This window comes from Oncorhynchus keta, chromosome 20 (genome assembly GCF_023373465.1).
Source record: "Oncorhynchus keta strain PuntledgeMale-10-30-2019 chromosome 20, Oket_V2, whole genome shotgun sequence".
NCBI classification, from domain to species: domain Eukaryota; kingdom Metazoa; phylum Chordata; class Actinopteri; order Salmoniformes; family Salmonidae; genus Oncorhynchus; species Oncorhynchus keta.
The window spans coordinates 35,022,828-35,034,724 of record NC_068440.1 but is presented as its reverse complement, the minus strand read 5'-3'; the positions used below and the strand labels follow the sequence as shown (position 1 = coordinate 35,034,724).

The 11,897-nt window shown below is 36.3% G+C and overlaps 1 pseudogene; it reads left to right on the top strand.

Annotated features, from left to right (window-relative positions):
- LOC127910094 (uncharacterized) overlaps window positions 1–2,358 on the top strand; it is an 11,232-nt pseudogene extending 8,874 nt beyond the window's left edge.
- The last annotated feature ends 9,539 nt before the right edge of the window (window positions 2,359–11,897 follow it).

Here is an 11,897-nt window from a genome sequence, read left to right as displayed (position 1 = left end):
TGTGACTACGTCATAGTCCGTCCCATCCATCCCCAGTAAAATGTGTAGTTCAGTTTCAATTCTGTAGTGCTAGTATATATCAGTCTATCAACCCTCGATGAGTGAAAGAGACTCTGTTACTGAATTATCACTTATCAGTGATTCGGAGGAAACCATTCCATGGGATGTTATTTATTTTTTCCTTTCTGTATGCCAGATACAAATCAGACTACGGGGAATATAATGCAATCCGTTTGGATTTGATTCTATGAATCTTTTAGCATTTTCCAGTCAAGTCGCTAGCAATAAAGTGCAGAATATGTCCAAACTGATGTATGTAATTTTACCTTTATTTAACCAGGCAAGTCAGTTAAGAACATATTCTTATTTTCAATGACGGCCTGGGAACAGTGGGTTAACTGCCTGTTCAGTTGTCAGCTTGGGGGTTTGAACTCGCAACCTTCCGGTTACTAGTCCAACGCTCTAACCACTAGGCTACGCTGCCGCCCCATACGCTGCCGTATAAAGGTGCACAGCTTTCTTTAAGCATGAGCGAGGCCACTGTCCAATAGAATGTACAGAACCAGTCAAAAGTTTGGACACACCTATTCATTCAAGGGTTTGTCTTTATTTTTACTATAATCTACATTGTAGAATAATAGTGAAGTCATCAAAACTATGAAATAACACATATGGAATCATGTAGTAACCAAAAAAGTGTTAAATAAATCAAAATATATTTTATATTTGAGATTCTACAAAGTAGCCACCCTTTGCCTTGATGACAGCTCAACGTGTCCAGGTGGCAGAGGCTGGTGCTCTCTCAATTTTCCCAAAACTTGAAACTCCCAAACTTGAATCTCCCAAACATGAAACTCCCAAACTTGAAATTCACGCGCTGCCTAGGAATAGGCCGTTGAGACGGGGTGCCCATTTCTTTGTACTGCATAAATACAACGGGTTTGTGTGTGTGTGTGTGTGTGTGTGTGTGTGTGTGTAATTTTTTATTTAAAAAAATGTATGCAGTAGATGAGATTTATAGTTGCAGATAGATTGTAGCTTCCATCAATGTGATTATCTGCATCATTTCCAATCCCCCATATGTATAGTTTTTGTAAATATGTATATACATGTATAAATATATATTTTCCTTATTTTCCCATTCTTTTCTCCTTTTCTAAATGCTCCCCTGACTCTAACACCCCTTCCCTAATTGAAGTAAACTAATAGACAACAACCCTTAGGTTTCTACCTCCAGCCTATAACTACCATATACATTTTACGGACACAATTTACTTAGAATAGTTATAGTTTTGATAGTTTTTTGTCCCATCCTTCAGCTACCATCAAACCCCTCTCATCACTGTCTGAACACCATCCACTTTTGATTCATATTTGCCATATATTTTTCAACTGTGCTGTTTAACAAAAGTTCTGAACCTATAAACATTTTACAGACACAGTATATTTTACATTAGCTATTTTGTTATTTTAATCCAACCCTTTATCTCCACTCAACCCCTCCCTTCTATCTCTGAACACCATCCAGTCCCATCCTTCAGCTCCACTCAACCCCTCCCTTCTATCTCTGAACACCATCCAGTCCCATCCTTTATCTCCACTCAACCCCTCCCTTCTATCTCTGAACACCATCCAGTCCCATCCTTTATCTCCACTCAACCCCTCCCATCTATCTCTGAACACCATCCAGTCCCATCCTTCAGCTCCACTCAACCCCTCCCATCTATCTCTGAACACCATCCAGTCCCATCCTTTATCTCCACTCAACCCCTCCCATCTATCTCTGAACACCATCCAGTCCCATCCTTCAGCTCCACTCAACCCCTCCCATCTATCTCTGAACACCATCCAGTCCCATCGTTTATCTCCACTCAACCCCTCCCTTCTATCTCTGAACACCATCCAGTCCCATCGTTTATCTCCACTCAACCCCTCCCTTCTATCTCTGAACACCATCCAGTCCCATCCTTCAGCTCAACTCAACCCCTCCCTTCTATCTCTGAACACCATCCAGTCCCATCCTTCAGCTCCACTCAACCCCTTCCTTCTATCTCTGAACACCATCCAGTCCCATCCTTCAGCTCCACTCAACTCCTTCCTTCTATCTCTGAACACCATCCAGTCCCATCCTTCAGCTCCACTCAACCCCTCCCTTCTATCTCTGAACACCATCCAGTCCCATCCTTCAGCTCCACTCAACCCCTCCCATCTATCTCCTAACACCATCCAGTCCCATCCTTCAGCTCCACTCAAACCCTCCCTTCTATCTCTGAACACCATCCAGTCCCATCCTTCAGCTCCACTCAACCCCTTCCTTCTATCTCTGAACACCATCCAGTCCCATCCTTCAGCTCCACTCAACCCCTCCCTTCTATCTCTGAACACCATCCAGTCCCATCCTTTATCTCCACTCAACCCATCCCATCTATCTCCTAACACCATCCAGTCCCATCCTTCAGCTCCACTCAAACCCTCCCTTCTATGTCTGAACACCATCCAGTCCCATCCTTCAGCTCCACTCAACCCCTCCCTTCTATCTCTGAACACCATCCAGTCCCATCCTTTATCTCCACTCAACCCCTCCCTTCTATCTCTGAACACCATCCAGTCCCATCCTTTATCTCCACTCAACCCCTCCCATCTATCTCTGAACACCATCCAGTCCCATCCTTTATCTCCACTCAACCCCTCCCTTCTATCTCTGAACACCATCCAGTCCCATCCTTTATCTCCACTTAACCCCTCCCTTCTATCTCTGAACACCATCCAGTCCCATCCTTCAGCTCCACTCAAACCCTCCCTTCTATCTCTGAACACCATCCAGTTAATTCAAATTAAACTGCAGATCATGAGTCCAACTCCAAACCCCCACAACTGAATAGATAAGAGCATATCACGAGTCCAACTCCAAACACCCACAACTGAATAGATAAGAGCATATCACGATTCCAACTCCAAACCACCACAACTGAATAGATAAGAGCATATCACGATTCCAACTCCAAACCACCACAACTGAATAGATAAGAGCATATCACGAGTCCAACTCCAAACCACCACAACTGAATAGATAAGAGCATATCACAAGTCCAACTCCAAACCCCCACAACTGAATAGATAAGAGCAGATCACGAGTCCAACCCCAAACCCCCACAACTGAATAGATAAGAGCAGATCACGAGTCCAACTCCAAACCCCCACAACTGAATAGATAAGAGCATATCGTAAGTTGAGAGCTCTCCATGCGGAATGGGAACCAATATGCCATGTTTTTTTCTCTCCCCAATAATGCAACAGAAAAAGAGTTTCATCGTTTTTTATTGCAACAACACAAATTCTTGCAGTTTAACCATCTCACCACCAATGGGTGCTGCAGCATCTTCGTGACGCGTACTTCCCGCGTCACTATAATCAGTTACATTACCAGCTAAAATATTGTAATCAGATTACAGATACTTTTGAAAAACTAGATGATTGCTTTTTGAATTACTTTTAAATTCAGAAAAATACATTGACACTTTTATGTTTTCTCAATGACATTGAAAAGGCACAAGTTTAACCTCTTCAACCTATGGGGGCGCTATGTCATTATTGGATTAAAAAACGTGCCCGTTTTAAGCGCAATATTTTGTCACGAAAAGATGCTCGACTATGCATGTAATTGGCAGCTTTGGAAAGAAAACACTCCGACGTTTTCAAAACTGCAAAGATATTATCTGTGAGTGCCACAGAACTCATGCTACAGGCGAAACCAAGATGAAACCTCAAACAGGAAATGAGCAGAATTTTTGAGGCTCTGTTTCCCATCGTCTCCTTAAATGGCTGTGAATGTGCCATGAATGAACCTAAGCTCTCTGCCGTTCGTCCTAGATGTCTGCAGCATTGTGACGTATTTGTAGGCATATCATTGGAAGATTGACCATAAGAGACTACATTTACCAGGGGTCCGCCCGGTGTCCTGTGTCGAAATTAGTGCGTAATCTCTAGGTCCATGCGCGTTCCATTTCTTCAGAAGAGAAAGTCAACTGCCACAATGGATTTATCGTCGATAGATATGTGAAAAACACCTTGAGGATTGATTCTAAACATCGGTTTGCCATGTTTCTGTCGATATTATGGAGTTAATTTGGAAAAAAGTTCGCGTTTTAATGACTTAATTTTTCTTTTCTTTTTTCTTACCGAAACGTGATGGAGAAAACGGAGCGATTTGTCAACACAAATAATCTTTTTGTAAAAACTGAACATTTGCAATCTAACTGAGAGTCTCATTGAAAACATCTGAAGTTCTTCAAAGGTAAATTATTTTATTTGAATGCTTTTCTGTTTTTTGTGAAAATGTTGTTTGCTGAATGTCAGGCATAATCCTATGCTAGGCTATCAATAGTGTTACACAAATGCTTGTTTTTCAATGGTTGAGAAGCATATTTTTGAAATTCTGAGATGACAGTGTTGTTAACAAAAGGCTAAGCTTGAGAGCAAATAGATTTATTTCATTTCATTTGCGATTTTCATGAATAGTTAACTGCGTTATGCTAATGAGCTTGCAGATAGATTTACACAATCCTGGATACAGGTTTCTTTCGTAGCTAAACGTGACGCAGAAAACGGAGCGATTTGTCCTAAACAAATAATATTTTAATGACTTAATTTTTCTTTTTTTTTTCTTACCGAAACATGATGGAGAAAACGGAGCGATTTGTCAACACAAATAATCTTTTTGTAAAAACTGAACATTTGCAATCTAACTGAGAGTCTCCTCATTGAAAACATCTGAAGTTCTTCAAATGTAAATTATTTTATTTGAATGTTTTTCTGGTTTTGTGAAAATGTTTCCTGCTGAATGCTAACGCTAAATGCTACGCTAAATGCTACGCTGGCTATCAATACTGTTACAAATGCTTGTTTTGCTATGGTTGAGAAGCATATTTTTGAAAATCTGAGATGACAGTGTTGTTAACAAAATCTAAGCTTGAGAGCTAGCATATTGATTTAATTTCATTTGAGATTTTCATGAATAGTTAACGTTGCGTTATGGTAATGAGCTTGAGGCTGTATTCACGATCCCGGATCCGGGATGGCTCGTCGCAACAGGTTAAGTTTGTTCCACCTGAGCGATGTTATGAGGCTATTTTGCTTCGACTGATCCCTTGTTAAGGTCAATGGCATCATTAATTTTACCCAGTGCCAAGACATTTTTGCCAAAAACCTTGACACTCCCAAACTTGAAACTCTGCAGGAGGCTGGAACAAAGACAATAACCCCAAGCACACATCAAAATCCACTTTTCTTTTTAATTGGCCACAAAATCAATGTTTTGCTATGGCCATCTCAGTCTCCTGACTAGAAACCTATTGAAAAGCTGTGGTTTGAATTGAAGAGGCCTGTCCATAAGGGCAGACGGAGGATATCAATGATCTGGAAGGATTCTGTATGGAGGAACGGTCTAAGATCCCACCTAATGTGTTCTCCAACTCATCCACTTTCTTTAAAGGCTCGGTGCCGTTTCTCTCGCAAGGTCAGGTGTTAAAGGTATTGAAAACAAGAGTGTCAATAATTTCATCCCAATCTTTTTGAATAGAAAATGTATTACTTGTTAAACAAAATCTCCTTCTCTGAGCAATTGTAGTAATATAAAAATATAATTTTTTTGAGGATACAATATAGCTAAGTATTGTAATTATTTATTTTATACAGTAATTTTGTCTCATCTTTATCAAGGATGCTAATCATTTCCGACACCCCTGAAGCCTCTGTCTGCTTTTTGCTTCTTCATACAGATTCTGACAGGAATAAACAGGCTTCTCTTTCTCAGCCTTGGCAAGACTTCTGTGTCTCTCTCCATCCCTCCCTCCCTCCCTCCATCCCCCCGCTACAGGCATGCCTTTGAAACTTGAAAAAAGAAGCGGGAAAATAAATCCTCAATGCACTCTTCTCCATGAGAAGGTAAGCTACGTTGAGGAGAGGAAGCGAAGACAAACTCAAGTTCTTGAAAGCTCTGTGGGAAAACGTTTTGTTGTCAAGGGAAAGGTGCCTTCCCACATTAATAAGTGGTTACGCCATTAACGGAGGTGAAGAAATATGATCAGGTTCAATACTGAAAGATCACTCAACATGTAAATATGTTCCTAAAAGATCACTCAACATGTAAATATGTTCCTAAGAGATCACTCAACATGTAAATATGTTCCTAAGAGATCACTCAACATGTAAATATGTTCCTAAGAGATCACTCAACATGTAAATATGTTCCTAAGAGATCACTCAACATGTAAATATGTTCCTAAGAGATCACTCAACATGTAAATATGTTCCTAAGAGATCACTCAACATGTAAATATGTTCCTAAGAGATCACTCAACATGTAAATATGTTCCTAAGAGATCACTCAACATGTAAATATGTTCCTAAGAGATCACTCAACATGTAAATATGTTCCTAAAAGATCACTCAACATGTAAATATGTTCCTAAGAGATCACTCAACATGTAAATATGTTCCTAAAGATCACTCAACATGTAAATATGTTCCTAAAAGATCACTCAACATGTAAATATGTTCCTAAAAGATCACTCAACATGTAAATATGTTCCTAAGAGATCACTCAACATGTAAATATGTTCCTAAGAGATCACTCAACATGTAAATATGTTCCTAAGAGATCACTCAACATGTAAATATGTTCCTAAAAGATCACTCAACATGTAAATATGTTCCTAAAAGATCACTCAACATGTAAATATGTTCCTAAGAGATCACTCAACATGTAAATATGTTCCTAAGAGATCACTCAACATGTAAATATGTTCCTAAGAGATCACTCAACATGTAAATATGTTCCTAAAAGATCACTCAACATGTAAATATGTTCCTAAGAGATCACTCAACATGTAAATATGTTCCTAAAAGATCACTCAACATGTAAATATGTTCCTAAAAGATCACTCAACATGTAAATATGTTCCTAAGAGATCACTCAACATGTAAATATGTTCCTAAGAGATCACTCAACATGTAAATATGTTCCTAAGAGATCACTCAACATGTAAATATGTTCCTAAAAGATCACTCAACATGTAAATATGTTCCTAAAAGATCACTCAACATGTAAATATGTTCCTAAGAGATCACTCAACATGTAAATATGTTACTAAAAGATCACTCAACATGTAAATATGTTCCTAAAAGATCACTCAACATGTAAATATGTTCCTAAGAGATCACTCAACATGTAAATATGTTCCTAAGAGATCACTCAACATGTAAATATGTTCCTAAAAGATCACTCAACATGTAAATATGTTCCTAAAAGATCACTCAACATGTAAATATGTTCCTAAGAGATCACTCAACATGTAAATATGTTACTAAAAGATCACTCAACATGTAAATATGTTCCTAAAAGATCACTCAACATGTAAATATGTTCCTAAAAGATCACTCAACATGTAAATATGTTCCTAAAAGATCACTCAACATGTAAATATGTTCCTAAGAAATCACTCAACATGTAAATATGTTCCTAAGAGATCACTCAACATGTAAATATGTTCCTAAGAGATCACTCAACATGTAAATATGTTCCTAAAAGATCACTCAACATGTAAATGTGTTCCTAAAAGATCACTCAACATGTAAATATGTTCCTAAGAGATCACTCAACATGTAAATATGTTCCTAAGAGATCACTCAACATGTAAATATGTTCCTGAGAGATCACTCAACATGTAAATATGCTCCTAAGAGATCACTCAACATGTAAATATGTTCCTAAAAGATCACTCAACATGTAAATATGTTCCTAAGAGATCACTCAACATGTAAATAGGTTCCTAAAAGATCACTCAACATGTAAATATGTTCCTAAAAGATCGCTCAACATGTAAATATGTTCCTAAAAGATCACTCAACATGTAAATATGTTCCTAAGAGATCACTCAACATGTAAATATGTTCCTAAAAGATCACTCAACATGTAAATATGTTCCTAAGAGATCACTCAACATGTAAATATGTTCCTAAAAGATCACTCAACATGTAAATATGTTCCTAAGAGATCACTCAACATGTAAATATGTTCCTAAAAGATCACTCAACATGTAAATATGTTCCTAAGAGATCACTCAACATGTAAATATGTTCCTAAAAGATCACTCAACATGTAAATATGTTCCTAAAAGATCACTCAACATGTAAATATGTTCCTAAGAGATCACTCAACATGTAAATATGTTCCTAAGAGATCACTCAACATGTAAATATGTTCCTAAGAGATCACTCAACATGTAAATATGTTCCTAAGAGATCACTCAACATGTAAATATGTTCCTAAAAGATCACTCAACATGTAAATATGTTCCTAAAAGATCACTCAACATGTAAATATGTTCCTAAGAGATCACTCAGCATGTAAATATGTTCCTAAGAGATCAACCAACATGTAAATATGTTCCTAAAAGATCACTCAACATGTAAATATGGTCCTAAAAGATCACTCAACATGTAAATATGTTCCTAAAAGATCACTCAACATGTAAATATGTTCCTAAGAGATCACTCAACATGTAAATATGTTCCTAAAAGATCACTCAACATGTAAATATGTTCCTAAGAGATCACTCAACATGTAAATATGTTCCTAAGAGATCACTCAACATGTAAATATGTTCCTAAGAGATCACTCAACATGTAAATATGTTCCTAAGAGATCACTCAACATGTAAATATGTTCCTAAGAGATCACTCAACATGTAAATATGTTCCTAAGAGATCACTCAACATGTAAATATGTTCCTAAGAGATCACTCAACATGTAAATATGTTCCTAAGAGATCACTCAACATGTAAATATGTTCCTAAGAGATCACTCAACATGTAAATATGTTCCTAAAAGATCACTCAACATGTAAATATGTTCCTAAGAGATCACTCAACATGTAAATATGTTCCTAAAAGATCACTCAACATGTAAATATGTTCCTAAAAGATCACTCAACATGTAAATATGTTCCTAAAAGATCACTCAACATGTAAATATGTTCCTAAGAGATCACTCAACATGTAAATATCTTCCTAAGAGATCACTCAACATGTAAATATGTTCCTAAGAGATCACTCAACATGTAAATATGTTCCTAAAAGATCACTCAACATGTAAATATGTTCCTAAAAGATCACTCAACATGTAAATATGTTCCTAAGAGATCACTCAACATGTAAATATGTTCCTAAGAGATCACTCAACATGTAAATATGTTCCTAAGAGATCACTCAACATGTAAATATGTTCCTAAAAGATCACTCAACATGTAAATATGTTCCTAAGAGATCACTCAACATGTAAATATGTTCCTAAAAGATCACTCAACATGTAAATATGTTCCTAAAAGATCACTCAACATGTAAATATGTTCCTAAGAGATCACTCAACATGTAAATATGTTCCTAAGAGATCACTCAACATGTAAATATGTTCCTAAGAGATCACTCAACATGTAAATATGTTCCTAAAAGATCACTCAACATGTAAATATGTTCCTAAAAGATCACTCAACATGTAAATATGTTCCTAAGAGATCACTCAACATGTAAATATGTTACTAAAAGATCACTCAACATGTAAATATGTTCCTAAAAGATCACTCAACATGTAAATATGTTCCTAAGAGATCACTCAACATGTAAATATGTTCCTAAGAGATCACTCAACATGTAAATATGTTCCTAAAAGATCACTCAACATGTAAATATGTTCCTAAAAGATCACTCAACATGTAAATATGTTCCTAAGAGATCACTCAACATGTAAATATGTTACTAAAAGATCACTCAACATGTAAATATGTTCCTAAAAGATCACTCAACATGTAAATATGTTCCTAAAAGATCACTCAACATGTAAATATGTTCCTAAAAGATCACTCAACATGTAAATATGTTCCTAAGAAATCACTCAACATGTAAATATGTTCCTAAGAGATCACTCAACATGTAAATATGTTCCTAAGAGATCACTCAACATGTAAATATGTTCCTAAAAGATCACTCAACATGTAAATGTGTTCCTAAAAGATCACTCAACATGTAAATATGTTCCTAAGAGATCACTCAACATGTAAATATGTTCCTAAGAGATCACTCAACATGTAAATATGTTCCTGAGAGATCACTCAACATGTAAATATGCTCCTAAGAGATCACTCAACATGTAAATATGTTCCTAAAAGATCACTCAACATGTAAATATGTTCCTAAGAGATCACTCAACATGTAAATAGGTTCCTAAAAGATCACTCAACATGTAAATATGTTCCTAAAAGATCGCTCAACATGTAAATATGTTCCTAAAAGATCACTCAACATGTAAATATGTTCCTAAGAGATCACTCAACATGTAAATATGTTCCTAAAAGATCACTCAACATGTAAATATGTTCCTAAGAGATCACTCAACATGTAAATATGTTCCTAAAAGATCACTCAACATGTAAATATGTTCCTAAGAGATCACTCAACATGTAAATATGTTCCTAAAAGATCACTCAACATGTAAATATGTTCCTAAGAGATCACTCAACATGTAAATATGTTCCTAAAAGATCACTCAACATGTAAATATGTTCCTAAAAGATCACTCAACATGTAAATATGTTCCTAAGAGATCACTCAACATGTAAATATGTTCCTAAGAGATCACTCAACATGTAAATATGTTCCTAAGAGATCACTCAACATGTAAATATGTTCCTAAGAGATCACTCAACATGTAAATATGTTCCTAAAAGATCACTCAACATGTAAATATGTTCCTAAAAGATCACTCAACATGTAAATATGTTCCTAAGAGATCACTCAGCATGTAAATATGTTCCTAAGAGATCAACCAACATGTAAATATGTTCCTAAAAGATCACTCAACATGTAAATATGGTCCTAAAAGATCACTCAACATGTAAATATGTTCCTAAAAGATCACTCAACATGTAAATATGTTCCTAAGAGATCACTCAACATGTAAATATGTTCCTAAAAGATCACTCAACATGTAAATATGTTCCTAAGAGATCACTCAACATGTAAATATGTTCCTAAAAGATCACTCAACATGTAAATATGTTCCTAAGAGATCACTCAACATGTAAATATGTTCCTAAAAGATCACTCAACATGTAAATATGTTCCTAAGAGATCACTCAACATGTAAATATGTTCCTAAAAGATCACTCAACATGTAAATATGTTCCTAAAAGATCACTCAACATGTAAATATGTTCCTAAGAGATCATGCTTTGGCAACATGTGGTGTGATGTTTAAAAAAACCACAACATCTCGTCTTTTAGAATTGACCCACATATGAAGGCTCATTTAGAATTTTACATACAGCCGCAGAAAATATTTGGGAGCCGGAGGTTGTCGATTGGTGGAAGCAGATCAACCGTATCTCTTGGAAATGCTGTTTAACCAACTCAGATTTTACCCTGAGCTGGGGTCAATGCCAGTATTCCTACTCTTCCATATCCAATTCCTTTTCAAATTCAATATCCAACTCCCAACCCATATTCCACATTCCCTTTCACTCCCCTCATGTATCAAACAGCAATTCCAATTGCTACGGGGAGGAAGAGGGAGAAAAGTCAATATTAAATCCATATATCACTTTTGCAAGAGCAGATGTAATTCCTGATGTTTGATGGTGATTGTTTTATTTCTCTAATATTATTCTTTGAAGGTTACATTCTCTCTGAACACATTACATTATAATTGATACGGTTGGCTGAACATCAACCCACAATGCTGTTGAACAGTTGAAAAAAAACATTTTCATATGTCGATTCTCTCCACTGTTTATATATTTTTGTTACCTTTATTTAACCAGGTAAGACACATTGAGGTTAAAAAA